Source organism: Syngnathus typhle, linkage group LG1 (genome assembly GCF_033458585.1).
Source record: "Syngnathus typhle isolate RoL2023-S1 ecotype Sweden linkage group LG1, RoL_Styp_1.0, whole genome shotgun sequence".
Taxonomy (NCBI): Eukaryota; Metazoa; Chordata; class Actinopteri; order Syngnathiformes; family Syngnathidae; genus Syngnathus; species Syngnathus typhle.
This window is the reverse complement of record NC_083738.1, coordinates 16474030-16489104: the sequence shown is the minus strand read 5'-3', so window position 1 is coordinate 16489104 and position 15075 is coordinate 16474030. Positions and strand designations below refer to the sequence as shown.

Below are 15075 nucleotides of genomic sequence, written 5' to 3'. Positions count from 1 at the left end.
GAAAATGTGAATAATTCTCAGTGCAGTCTGCTCTTCAGCCCGGTAATGTTTCCAATTGCTAAATGGCGGTCATCTGAAGAATGAAATGAGACTTCTTAATGGTAGTCACCATTCAACTACGTGTCCACTTATTCGCCCATCCACATGACTGCAAAATGATTGTTGCTTCATAAATTTGCCACAATGATTCGTTTTAAGTGTTCCACTAATAGCCAAACACAGGCTACAGAATCAAAGCGTATGCTTTACATTGAGATTGCAGACTTGCAACATTTCAGTTCAAAACGCTTTGAAGTTGTTTTGAAAAATGCATTTGATGAGGAATAACTCGCAAGGGTGGATGAATTTGGCGAAAAATCAATCGAACGCACATCCACAGACACACGTTAACGCTAATAATAAAGAGCTTGTGAAAGTGAAAAGCAGCAAAGATATCATGGTGAATGTACAAATGTGTGAATGTGTTTACAAAAGTTCCAGTTCGTGCATCAAAAAGTTGTATACAACTATATTTTCTAGTCATCAAGGGACGAATGGGGATCTAAATAGGTAGGTGTTATTTTTCACATGAGACTGGGCTGTACTTCATTCGATCTGGCTGGTCCAGAAGAGACTGGAGCTGCATTACACCATTGTCCCGCAGTCATTATAAATTCAGTTCATTCCCACCAAATCAAGCTACAAATTAGAGCGCTTAAGCATGATGTGGGAAAAAAAATGAAGTGTTAATAAAATTAATGAGGCACCGGGGGGATGGTGAACATTAGAAAGAGTGGAACGTGATGAGTAGAGACAGTGGTGAGAGTTTGTCTTTCGAACTAACTCGTCTGAAGAATCATCCACAACTGGCATGAGGCCTCTTGGCAAAGGGTGACTTAAACAAGGAGGCTCCCTTGTGAGATCAACCGCCCCATGTGGAGAGATTATCCATTTAACATTTGTTTGAATCAAATTCAAGCCACAAGCAAGGCGGGGATTCGAGGTTTTGGCAACTATTACAACGTTACATTAATACGATACTATCATGTTAGGTTGACTCAAGCTCATATTGATCCTTACCTGACGCAACATGCAGCTAAAAATTATTTTATGGGAGGAAGAATTTGCTTGGAAGTCCAGTGAGCAAGAAACAAAGACGACCAAAACAAACACTATTGCAGGACACACGTACGTACATTCAAATGCAGACAGTGTCAGTGGGTAACCATGACGACGCTAAGGTTTGTTACTGAAACCTAGTTAATTAGACAGCGGGAGTAACGTCGATAGTCTTGAAGTGTGGAAGGGGTTACAGCGTCAGTTGAAATCCACATTCACACAACAAATCGAAGAAGTGCTATGCAACTACTATATTAAAACAGCTTTTCTTCTTCAGCAGTATTACAAGACTAATCGAGATAGCTTATGGTGCGTCGACTAAATAAAGCGTGCTGCCAAGGCACACCAATTATCGCATCAGGGTGATAAGTTATACAAGTACATCTGGAGGGAGAGGGGGAGCGAGTAGGGAGGAGAGGTGTCGGGGGATGGGGTGGGTGGGGGGAGCCAGCACGCGAACGGGAGAGAGATGAAGTGAAAGTGAGTTGAGAGTGGAGAGAGGAAGACGCGGGACTAAATTTGCCTGGAACATAAAACAAGATGGAGTGTATTTCTTTCTCGGGAGGTAAGTAATCTCCGTGAGGGGTGGGGGTGGGGTGCAGAGGAAGAGGAATGAAGGGATGAAGGCTGGAGGGCCTGAGATTGATGCTTCAGTGAAGGACACAAGCTAAATATCTTAAACATGGTAGGATCCAGGACGAAGGTGTTGATTTGACAAAGAGGATGTAAGAGGACAAAGCACTTGTGTGTGTGTGTGTGTGGGGGGGGGGGGGGGGGGGCAAGTGTTTGAATAGCGGATTCAATTATAAATAATGATGATGATTATGGTTCTTTACAAAAAAATCTCCAATCTTCTAAGCACAAAGCTTTCTTAAAGCAGCATTTTCTCTTTGCAACTGTGCAACCCTCCGCCTTATTTTTCTCCCCCTCCTTCTCTTATTCCCAAAGCCCCAATGCAACTTGTTTGTGTATTCCTACTTCTGCCTGCTGCTTTCTGTTCTCCCCACGACGCCGTGGCCAAGCCGCCACTCTACTTTATGGGGACATTATCTTTTTTAGTTATTTTTGACAAGAGAATGTCAATCAATTTTGTCAAAGTGTCCTTAAAGGGGACGTCAATCCAAGATGTCAAAACTTTCTGTTTAATCTAAAATGGGCATATTCTTAACATTGATTTTAAAACTTTAGTCTACCAAGTGTTTATTCTAAAAAACAAAAAAAACATTCAAAATATGGCATTTTCTCACCTAAGGGAGGTGCCATTTTTGCACTTCAGTCTCAAGAATATGAGAAATATATCCCCTGCTTATTGCCTGCCCAAACCACAGCCCTGCCTTGCCGCCACTCCTCCATATATACGTATTAACGTTGCTTACACGCCAAGGTTTTGGGTGCACTAACGATAGTGAGAAATGTTCAGCAAACATTTTTTTTGCAGATTCAAAATACTTTGACATTTCCACAAAGGCGGAATAAAATGGCAAAGTGGCTTCATTTGGTTTGGCATCCCTGTTCGTTCCTGTCAGTTTGCTCGCCAGTAACATTAACACATTCGCATGTCAAAAGTGTTTCTCTCGTTTCAATTCAAATAGAGAACTGTGGTACTGTCTGACTACCTGTAAACTTTGCTAGCTAAAAAAAAATTGTCTGCTTACTCCTATTTGATCTTATAGAGTCCTAGAAGTTATGGAATTTACCACATATTGGTGTTTAAAAGGGAAGCCAATTTTTTTTTTTAAATCCTTTATAATAACAAGTTTAATGCATCTCCACTCGTCTTAACACGGCATTCTTATGAATACCACATGTATGAATTAAGCAGTATAATCCACCAAATTTTAATCCATCTCAAGGGTCGGCCATTTTGCCACTTGCTGTCAATTGAAAATGACAAGACAGTGCCTAAGGGCTCAATTAACAACCATCACGGCTTACCTGTTTTCAGGGTTTGGCCATGAGATGTTCACAAGCTTGGATGGATTGGTGGAGCAAACCATTTTTAAGCTAAATGGGCGGCGTGGCCTACTATATTTTTGTTGATAAAATGTTACATAGTATTGTCTGGTTTTTACACTTCCCAAGGTTGTTTTAAAAGGACATAGACAAAATACAATAAGAAGATCTCAAATTATGGGTGTACTTGAATTTCTTTACAGTGTCCAAAACTGGGTTGGACAAATCTATGGCGAACATCAAGAAAAACAAGTGCATTGTGAAAAGGCTTTATTTATTTTTTTTACGATAGTGCCTTTTTGCTCCGTAATAGTCCCAAAGAACACCCTGGGCAGTGTAAGAATGAGACACAACGATAAAGTGCCAGCTGAATAACTGAAGTGATGGTTATCTATTGCCAAGGAAGAAAAAATTCTTACTGAGAAGATCCACAGTAAATACACTCCATTTCCATTTAGCTATGTGGCGTGCATTATTTTCACAATTCAGTCAATGCTTTGATAAACCCGCTTGCTCTATTGGATTGCCAGCTATAATGCAAGGTGCTTATATTGCTTTAAATATCCTAAAGCAGTTTAGTGCATTTGAATAGAGTAGTAAATAATTGATTTGGATGTTGTTGCCTTGCAAATGCAGCATGTTGACATACTTTTATTGCATATGTGCGCCACACAAGCCTTTATTAGCAAAAGGTATTAACTACTTGGAGATCACTCACTTAGTTGACTAGATATTGTGCAACATCATTCCTTTATTGTCATTCTGAATCTAATATCAGTTGTTTGTCGCAGATGATAAAGAATATATGTCTGTGAGTATTGGGCTACTGTGTTCCAATATTCGTTGCTTAAATGGTAATAATAGAGCAGCACACATGCTATTCAACCTGTAACAACTTGATTTGTGTTTTAGACACTTCATTTGAGTGTCCAAGGATGCAAATGCGGTCCTAAGAAATTTCCACGTCCTTGTCTATGTATTTGTCCTCTTGTATATTAGAAGGCAACCGCATACACACTTATAATGATTACTCATACAGCAGAACAAAATTAATAATTTTTTTGGTAGAGGTGAGGTGAGAGGTGAGAACTCTTTCTCCGTGAACCTTCTGTTCTATGGGTCAGGGGAACTTGTGCAAAATGCGCGAAATAGAGGGAAGCGGCCTTCTCATTTGTTCTTTGGTGTGAAGAGAAATTTCTTTTAAAGGGACTCCAAACAAAACAGAGATGAATCATCCTTCGAAGTCGTAATTTCTTTTGTTAATTTCTTATAAAGGTAAACGGGTTCTTGCTGAGCAAACGTGCTGCCATTTGGCAACATTTCATGGGAATCTGCTTATTAGGTTTTGCATAGTCCAAAGCAAGCAACAAGCAATTTTATGCATGGCTGGGGAAATAAAAAAGATAACAGAGATAGTTACATAATCAATTAGCAATGTCGATACTGCAATGAGTTAGGTCACACCACGGTGAGGTTGTCTCGTCCGAGTCCTCAAATCGCCTCTGCTTGTCAACTTACCTCTTGACACTAAATCATTTTGGAATGTGCGTGTTTTATCTGGAATTTGGGAGATTGTGGCACATATATGGTTTAACCCAGTTTTACTTGAGAAAATAATTGCCTTTGCAGGGCCATTAAGTTGATACCGTAAGGGATAACTAGACCGTAAATTACAGCAACAGTGTTTGCACTAATAGTTCCTGTAGGAATATGACTGCCATATTTTTCATTAGCGGAAGCGCGGAAGAAAATGAAAGAACCGAACCTGATTTCAAATGACAATTAGCGGTACCGTTTAATGTTTGATTCTTAATGTCGTGCCAGCTAATAAAAATATAACTAACTAACTCACGATAGTTAAATCCCTGAAGGAACACACCTTATCAACACTGACATGAACTAATGACAACTCCAACAATCTATGCAGCAAATATTTTAGGACTGCCCACGCAGACATGACAATGGATATTTGAACATAAAATTGTGAGTAACACATGCAGACTGAAAATATTTCTTCATTTCATTTATTTGTTTGTGAGAAGAACAAAATGTATACAAGACATTTAAAATGTTCACGGCAACCAAAAAAAAAAAAAAACCCAATCGCCATGTACACCAGCAAAATATTGCTTGGTGTTTTATTTGGGATTGAGAGAGATTGAGAGAGATGTCTGATGTGGGCATTCCACAACAACATATATTACTTAACGGTTTTTAGTTGTTCATCAATTACGGGTTGCTTTCATTGTTACCAAATATCCATACTTATTTTTTATTTACACGTAGAATATGTACTTTGTCACGATGCATAAATATTTGATTGGGTTCTCAATTTACTGTGCTCACAAATCGGTTATAATTGTCACTACTGTAGAAACGTTTGTGTCATTTACAAACAAAATTAGTTTTATATTTAGATACACTGTCTTTTATCTGTAAGTCAAATAGCTGAGGACCCAGCACAGAACCCTGAGGAACACCATAAGCAACACTAAGTCACTGTTTGAGGTCAAGAAATATTCCTATTTGTTTCTTTTTAACCAGTGTGTTTATTTCATCAACTGCTTTAATTCGAGTCTTTGATGTGGTTTAGTTCGAAAGCACTAAAGGCATTCATTTAATATAAATAATTCTTTTAGGCATATATTTTTTATCCTATGCAAAAAAAAAAACTAGAATTACTGTAAATTACTGGGTCACATATTAGGGATTTCATTTCTTTGTTGTGTTTGTTGATCAAGTGACTTTGTAAAGTAATCTAGGAGCAACTGAAATCAGTCCACCAACGCCTTTCTTTAAGGTCCCGATTGCTACAACGGCCACCACATGTTGATTTGGTATGTGTTTAACAAAAAAAGCATTTTTACAGGGACTTTGGTTTAATTACCCACAGCCAGAGAGTGACATAAATGTCTTTTTACATATAGACCACTTTATTTGGCAGTCCTGCTGAGCCAGGCAAAGCACCAGAGGGTGCTGGTGATGAGTCTGCACCCAGGCTGAGACCCGAGGGGCCCATCCAGGTTTCTACGGCTGCTCTGAGACGTGCCCATTAAAATATGTTTATTTTTAACTTGACATGGCAGTGGATGTTTATCACACCCTGGTCTTGAGAGAGGGGCACTGTTGTGTACAGTACACAGCACCCAAAGGGGCAAAGTGTGCTTTTGTGAAGGCTCAAAGGCACACACTGATGTGTCTTTGCAGCAGTTCAAACTCATCAAGTGATCCGCAGATGACTTCCCCACAGCAGCAAAGTGTCACTGAGTGCATATGTGTTTTTATTAAGTCTTCTATTGTTTTTGGCAAGCATGACACACATTGCAGTCCCATATGACTTCAAACCAACTGTCAAAGGCGGCTCCAAACTGGCTGCTTGTCAGCCCTCGAATCACACATTTCATGTGTGCGTGTGTGTATACCTGTCAGACTAACACTCAGTGAGATGTTGTACTCACTGGACCGTGGCGACCTGCTGAACCTGTAACTGAGCTCATAGAGCACAGTAAAAGTAGTTACACACACACGAATACCGAACACACTTCATAGACACTCTAGAAATAAAGAAAAGAAAATAGCGTTCCAAGTCAAAAGACATAAACAGACAGCCTTCAAGTACCACACACACATGTACATATTGAAATGTATCCAAACACACTTTTTCTTTGTTCACACATTAGTGCATATGAACATGCAAAAGATTTTAGATCATTCACAGTAAAAGCGTGGATTGATTATACAATACATACATGCATCGCCTAAGGCGTCCATTATGCACACACACTACTCACGCAGGAAGACACACATTTCATAACGTAGTCTACACGTGCACTAATGCAAATATTCGCGATTACGCCGTCCGTGATATAAAGGGGGAATACTACTCAGTATAGGATTTGTAATGAATGTGCACAGTCGCGCACACTGGACCCACGGGTACTGACGAGGGCGTGCGTACGCGCGCACACAGCACGCGCGCAGCCACGACAGTATCAACACACAAACATCAATGGAGGGTTTGCGCTTACACCGATCGCATTCATAACGCACACGCATTCATAATGCACACAACGCGCTGACAAAAGCGCGTTGCAAAAGGACGCGCGCGCACCGCTCGGTAGGACTCAAACGAGTGAGGAGGAGCAGACAGCAAAGTGCGCCTAAGGTGAGCAAAGTTGCTCCTCAACGGATCAGGTTAGGGTTCCAGTCAACAAGTGCTTTGCGTCGAGAAGCTAGAGAAGTCGGTTGAAAAAAGAAGACTTTTTGGGCGCGCGCACGCCGCTATTTTGCGCTCAGGGAGGGACACTGCGCCCTTTGACGAGGAAGAGGAGAAGGAGGAGGTGGAGGAAGAGGAGGCTGCACGGTGGTGTGCGCGATGACGAGATGCTGTTGTGGACTTGCAGGGCAGCCAAGTGGACTTGAGTGGACCGTGGCTGCGAAAACACTTTCTCCGAGGTGAGTGCGTCTATCTGCTCGCGCTTTAACGCTGCGACGTGGGGCTGGTTTAAGGTGACAAATGGTGCGCATCGCAGGGCTGGAAGAGCTGCGGTGGGCGCAGGGGGGGGGGGGGAGAAGTCGCTCCATCGCGATTTGACGGAGCCGATTAAATGCGTGCTATAGGTTAAAGGATGCTTTTGTCACGGGAACCCCAGCGGGAGTCAAAAAGTGAAGAGGAAAACGTGGGGGCGAAGGTAGGATGCGTGTCGGCTTAATAAAGCTTCCGAAGGCAGGCTGCGCTTTTTGAAAGCTTTTATTCTTCTTTTCTTGTCAGCCTACTGATGCTAAACATGAGAAACGTGCATTTGAACGTATCTATACGGACGGTTGGGGGGGGGGGGGGGGCGTTAGAGACAGTTGGTAAGATTAAAGTGAGAGATAATACTTTGAGGAATTGCGTGGGCTTTTTTCCTCATCCTTGCTGCGCATTTGTGTCACTTGTGTGACGTACAAAATTGTGTTTGTGCTTGTGTGGGTTCCCCAGTGGACATGCCCTTCTTATGTTCTACTTGCAGCACCTGCAACCTCTCTCCCTTCCTCTTTCTCTCTCTCTCTCTTTCTCTGTCTGTCTCTATCTGTCTCTCTCTCTCACACGCGCACACACGCTGTTCAACTCATCTCAGGCATTAAACACACACACACACAAAACATACATATATAGAAAAACAACAAAAAAACAAGACAAAACAAAATTATATATATGGCAATATATATATATATGGCAATATATATATATATATATATATTGCCATATATATATATGGCAATATATCTTTTGTGCAAGTGCAAATATTTTAATGCTCTCTAACACGCACACACACACACAACACACAAACAGAGGATTAGTAGTCATCGCAGGCCATAGTGTGACTCCAGATTAGATTGAGATGCTCCTTGCCAAAACTGCACAGGACACTGGATTAATGAAGAAAGGCAGAGTGGAATGGTGGGTGGACGTGTGATGGACTGATAAAAAAAATAGGCTAAAGAGTGATAGGCCAGACGAGTAGGGTGAGGTTGCGATGGAGAAAGCAGCACAGAACACGAGATTAAAGTGTAATGTCCAAGTGAGGGAGGGAGAACGCGAGACTCCAAGTCGTGCGGTGCAGGGAATGTGGTGTGAATGAAGAAGAGAAGGCAGTAAACGCTCTTCCTCCATGCCCCTCCGCCCCGCCTCCATCCCCCTTCTTGATCTCCTCTTATTCAGATCCGACAGCAGAAGAGGAGCGCTGCTTACGTAACGCTCCATTCTGAACACAATTAACCAAAAGGAGAAGCACAATAGGCACCAGGGATTGTTAAATTAAAAGATACGAAAAGAACAATAGCCTTCGGCTGTGTTTGTCAGTCAAGCAGACATCAGCTGTGCCCAAAACCTGTCACAGACAATAAGAATGACTTAAAATCCGTAAACAGTGTTCAGTCTTAAACACACATAGATGACGGACGGTTCCTGGTGTGCATGTGTGTGTGGTCCTTAACTGCCCGCCAAAGAATTAGTTCTAACAGATTAGGCCGTTAAACAGCCTTTGCACTATTGTAGTGTTGAATTAGCCGAAGCAATTAGGTTGCTGAGGGGATATATGAGGTCAATGTCTGACTAATAAAAAAGGGGTCTTAGAGAAAATTACCATGAAAGCGAAACCCGATCCAGCGATTAAGCTAATAGATCCACAAAAAAGCATATCGTATATTAGGGTGCTGTGTAAAGTGTGGAGGTGTGTCAGAAAATATCCAGAACTGGTGTCTAAAAGGTATATTTTAAACCCAAACAACAATCTATGAGTTTGTGGGCCAGAAGTAGGCTTTTATCCGATCAGGATTCTGGTGCTGATCAGTCAGTAAGTTGACAACAACGAAAAACTACAACTAGCACATCTACATATGTACAGCATTTGGTTTCTTCAGTGTACGAGAAGAAGCGGGCGTTGTGACAGGACATGGCTGATTCACAATGCTCTGGAAAACTGTGGGAGACTTCAAGGCGATGACTTCTTTTTATTAATTAATTATTATTTATAAACTTTTTATTCAGAGACACGTCATATGACATAAATAGCACATTCGATGAATCTGAAAGAGTTGGTGGAAGTCAGAACTAGGAAAAGTGCAATGAAAGGCAGCAGGAAGTCAAAGTTCTTCATCTTTGCAATGTCTTAAAGAAATGGAGGAAAAATACAGTACGCCGCTAGGCTCAAATATAAAACAATCCAAAAAGACTCAAGGTTCAGTGGTCGTGGAGTGTGCTTTCTGCATGAACATGTATTCTTACGCCGTTGCACAAACTGGTTCATTGTGTGCCATACTTTACAATGGAACATTGGAAATTACAGTATTCCCCGATATTAGTGTGCGCTTTGTTCTCTACAGTACATTTAGCCCATCCCCTCACATGTGGGAAAGGCATTTGTGATGTATTTTTCATCATTTCTCAATTAACCCTGCGTTCCAAAACTTTTTTTCTCAGATTTTGACAATGACAGTGTGCATGATTATTTTAGGTCATCAAATGTTAAGTAGCAAATCTCCCAATTATGACAGTATTTAATGAAAACAAAATTCCAAATTATTATGCAAAGCAAGTTTTACAACATTTGAGTGAAGAAGAACTCAAAATAGTCATTTTAATTGAACTTGCAGCATCACTTGGTCATACTAACTGAAATCAAAAGCTATTTAAAAAAAACGCCCCAAGATAAAGTTGCAGTATAATATAAGATGCCTTATTTGATACAGGCCTCAAATTGCATCACATATGCCTTTTTGCAAGTGCAAATATTTTAATGCTCTCTAACACACAGGCACTGTTTGCAGCATTGTGGTTAAAAGACGTTCTACCCCTCAGTCTTTCAATATTGTGCGTAAGCTGCCCGCTTTGGACTTGAACACTGGCTGCAGATGTGCACGTTGTTCCAATAATAAACATTTCAGGACGTTGGTATGTAAATTGGGAAAAAAGGCAAAATAATAAACAGATCCCGTATAGCGTTGGATGAAAATCCACAGATCTCATAAGCGTTCCTTGAGGCCGGCGTCCATTGTTGTTTGTGTCTGTCACTCTGACGCATATAGTGTCGAGGGGCTTATATGCGCTCCGTCCGCACGGACTGAAGACCTCCGCCCCTTACATATCATCTATGATTACAGATGTCTCCACATAAGATTGCCTATGCCCACACTGAGGTTAAAGAAGCCCAAGCCAAAGATAGTCTGTTTCCTGAAAAGTGCTATACGCTAGAATTGTAGTCATATTTGAAATTTGTAAGCAATCTTGACTGAAGTGAGAAATTCCCGAAAATGAGTATTTGTGCATCTTTTGAGCTCTCAGGGTTGGCTAGCCTTTGTTGACGTGAAGTGGCAGCCAGCCTGCAAATTCTTTACCCCAAATGTTTTGATGGCTATAAGAGCAGATGAGTCAGAACGATGGAGAGCCACATCCTTTGCAAGTTCATCTCGTCAAAGGCTCTCGAGCTGACGAGTCCGGCTCAATCTTTCTCAAACGTCTTTCAAAGGAGAGCTTTGCTTTGAGTTTGTATGAGGGAGACGCAAGATAGGAGAGTGAGAGAGGAAAAAAAAAGATGGCAAATGACAGCTGATTAAAAAAAAAAAAAAAATGGTGTTTTAAGCACAGCATCCACGCTAGGAGTTGTGTGGCTTCAGATTTTTTGTTTTAATCGGCACTACTGTCAAGAATGTTCAGTCAATGTCAACTAGTTGCTGGACCAGCCAGGTAATGTTTATACAGATTGATCAAATGGTGAACTTTCCAGTTAGAGAGGAAAAGAAAAAAACTATTCTCAACATCGTTGGGTCAGCAGGTAACAATTTGCGTAAATTGAACAAATGGGGAATCCCATTCTAATACTGGGCCAGCCTTTCCCTTTTGTTGTGTGGGCTGGAAAATTGTTAAAAATCCTGCTTGAGCACAAAAATTTAAATTATTATTACTATTGAATAACGCTCCCCTTCCTCTTTACAGGTTTTCTTAAGCAAAGCTGTGTATTCAGAAATAGAAAACAATTTAAATAAATTAAGGTGACGGACTAGTCTTATTTCAGGCACTTATCTATTGCTGCAAAGATTCTGCCTCCTCCGCAAACCAGAGAGGGATGATTAACGACGAGTCGACGTCACGCGAGTCGACTCGTCAACTAGTCTGTCAATCTCTTCATGTACACCATGTTTGTGGAAAGTATTGCATAAGAACTCAACATTGATGTTTTTCTTTTTATTTCAAGACAAAATAGCGGCAGCCATACTTTTAGAGCGTGTCTCATTGCATGGGTAGTAGACATAAAAATGTCAGCACTGAACATTTTGTACAATTTCTAGATAAATGATTGTAATAAGACAAGCTGTACTCGGAATGCACACATTGTGTTCTGTAACGCAGTGTGCGTCAGTAAAGGGGTCGGCATGAAGGTGGTCTTGATTATGGTTTATTTGCTGCAAACAGATGTTGACGCAGCTGCAAACACATCAATGGTGGCGCAGAGGGAAGCAAACAGGCCGACTAAAACAATTACTTAAAATCTACATTTGAAAAGGCAAGGGTATGATTATGTTGTTAGGCATTTAGCACTTTAAGATACATTGAGACTGCTGCTGGCCAATGAAAACCAACTCGATCGGATTACCGTAGCATGAAACAACCGCCCAACAGCTTTTTAAAAAAAAACAAAAAAAAAACCAACACACAACACTAAAAGTGCTTATAGGTCGGATTTAGCAAGAAAAGTGCAAATCTTTATTTTTATACTCAACGCGGAATTATTTTTCACGTGTTAAAAAGATATAAGCAGACATCGTGTCAGAGCGCATATATTTGCATGTGTCTGTCATCTCTAATTTGCCTGACTGAAATTAGTATTCATAGTTAAACCGCTAATTTGGCAACCTCATTTGGACCTCGGTGCATGAGATTTGGTTCAGCTCGTCTGTCGGGAGCACGGTGGGTGGACGGTTTACGACGGTCCAGACATTTCAAGGGTACGACGACATCTTCATGCGGCATAAGGTGGTTTGTGGTAGCATTACGGTTTTGATTTGAATGGTTCATATTTTTTGCACTCTGTCTGGTGCTGCTTGGTGGGGTAGTGGCACAAAAGGGAACTACATGACCACATGATTTTTGATAGATACGTTAAGTGACAACGGGGATGGAGTCTTTGAACAGAGCGGGTAAACTACTGCTGCCTTTCCAAAAGAAGGCACGTGTTCCCGTGGAGGAGTTTTGTTCCCACATTGAGTTTAAGGCCACAGGTCAGCAGCACAGACAGCGCACGCTGTCAAAAGGAAGAGGATGGCTGTCGGTGTCTGACGCACTTTGAACAGTGCGTCTGCTGTCCTGAGGCTATGTGACCTTCTTTTCTAATAAATCCACCTCTGTGATGTCGCCCTCTCATTATTTTCCCAAATAAAATCGCACCTCCTAAACCTCCGGGCGTTCCGAGACAGTGGTAGCGTGCTGGAATTACCTTTCCCAGGCTGCGCTCCATCCTTTTAAAGACTGTCAAGCTTTGTGTGCTCGCCTAAAGCCATGACATTCGACATGAATATTTCATAGCTAATGTAAATTATTAATCAGTATGAAAGCAGGACTGGGCAGTTTCTGAGCATTTCAAGGCTCATTCTTTGGCAAGCTGTTAACATTTCCTTCTATTAATGATTCAAGATAAGAATTAGTCTGCCTGCGAGTCAATAGTGAGACGCAACAAATAGTGTTGATGCCCTCTCTCTGCATTATTATCCTGTGGCCTCTTTAAAGGAGAAGGGAATTTATTGGAAGTGTACTGAAACCAATGCTTTTACCATAGACTGACTCCCTATTGATTCCTGATTGGATTTTCTTTAAAAGGAAATGGGAATGCCCTTGTATCGTAGGAGGGAGTCTGAGCAACTCTTTGTCGTCATTTAAAGTGAGTGAAATGAGCACGGCATTAATTCCGACACAAGGGGCCGACCGAGCCTATTTGCGTGGCGATTATGTTATTCCAACAAAGGACATTTGGACGTGCCACACTTCTTGCATAGCATGCTCGATACATGAAAATCCCCAATTAAATGCCCGTAAAGCTAAATTACATATCGTATAAGCTATGAACTACAGAGAGCACTGTATACTACATGAATACTTTTGAGAAATAGTGGAACATAAAGTTAAGACTAAAGTACAAGAAGATCAACTTTGCGTCTTTGCTAATTTTTCACCCATTTCGGCTGTGTTGCCTCCACCACATTCTTTAAGAAAAAGCTGGAAAGGCGCATAATGAAAAGAAAATTGAAACGTGGACTTGTCAGACCACAGCACACTTTTACATTTTGCGTCAGTCCAGCTCAGACGAGCTGAGCTCCAGAAAAGCCGGCGGTTGCCTACGGGTGTTATTGATAATATGGCTTTGGCTTTGTAGAGGGAATGAAAAAATGTGTTGACCGACAATGGGTTTTCGGCCTTAAAATACACATTATAAAAGGTTTTTGTTGACAGACTGGAAAGGATGAATGACATTTCCATTCTTTACACCGGTGAAGGATGATTTGCGAAATCAGTGGGCATGGACGGAACTCAACTGGTATCTCAAGGCACTGGCGAATATTGACTGTTGAAGTCGATGTGCTTGCAAATGATTGGTGAGTCACAACATGGACTAACAATTTGTCTGAGGTGTGTTCTCGCCTCTCTCCCGGCGTGAGCTGGGCGCAAATAAGCAATACAGCAGATGGAGGGCGCTCACCATCTTCGTTTGCCTTCGTAAGCCTAGCGTGTTACCACGTCCGCGTGCTGTTGTTGAAATGACAGATTTCGCAAATTGGAAGAATTAGCGGCTTTCTGTTGAGGGTTTTTAAACAAACAAGCGAGAAATTATTCTGTTACAAGATTAGACAATTTAAAATGGTTTGTATTTAGGATTGTGCTAAAATAAAAGCAAATAAACTATGAATTAATCTGTATGACCTTTTTTTTTTCTACTCCCACGATAGTTGTTACCTTATTATGCACTTGAACTTGCAAGTGTTGAGTACATCTTCACAAGACTCTACCATGCGGGTGTGGTGTAAACAACATATACATCAGTAAATCTGACATCAGATTACAATAATAATGCAAAGTAATCTGTGAAGCATTTTTTTGCAGGTTTTGCAATTTGAAAAGAAAATTCTACTTCAAACCTAAACTAGTTGAGAGTGAATCAAAAACGCCACTGCCAGCGGAAGCCAATTAGAGCACTTTTATTTGCTACAATCACTTCAAGAAGATGTACAAATGATGATCCTTCCACCCATTTTCTATTGCTCTTGTCCTCTTTAGGGTTCCCTGTGATTGAAGCCAGGCCCAGCTAACTTTGGGTAAAGTGGCACCTTGCTAGTTTCTTGCAGGGCTAAGATCACTTCATCAAAATACAGTAAGATTTGTGTTGATTGCAAAAAGATTGACTTTTCCATATTATCGTTTGTGCTGTGGTCCTATAAAACAGTGCTGAGTCCCGGCAATTTAAATCAAGGGAATTTAGAACTCATCTTTTCAAC

General features: G+C 41.1%; 2 protein-coding genes across 8 annotated transcripts in view; one reads left to right on the top strand and one right to left on the bottom strand.

Annotated features, from left to right (window-relative positions):
- The window catches only part of macrod1 (mono-ADP ribosylhydrolase 1), a 111607-nt gene that overhangs the window by 48116 nt on the left and 48416 nt on the right, over window positions 1-15075 (bottom strand). The gene's annotated exons all lie outside the window — the stretch shown is intronic.
- Window positions 1552-15075, top strand: part of flrt1b (fibronectin leucine rich transmembrane protein 1b) — a 38743-nt gene continuing 25219 nt past the window's right edge. For 2 of the 5 annotated variants that reach the window (XM_061282589.1, XM_061282582.1), the window contains exon 1: window positions 7023-7506. The gene's annotated coding sequence lies outside the window, so the exon portion shown is untranslated. Of the gene's footprint in view, window positions 1664-7022; window positions 7507-7601; window positions 7743-15075 lie in introns of those variants that run through there. The other 3 variants (XM_061282566.1, XM_061282557.1, XM_061282575.1) reach the window with 3 other exon arrangements.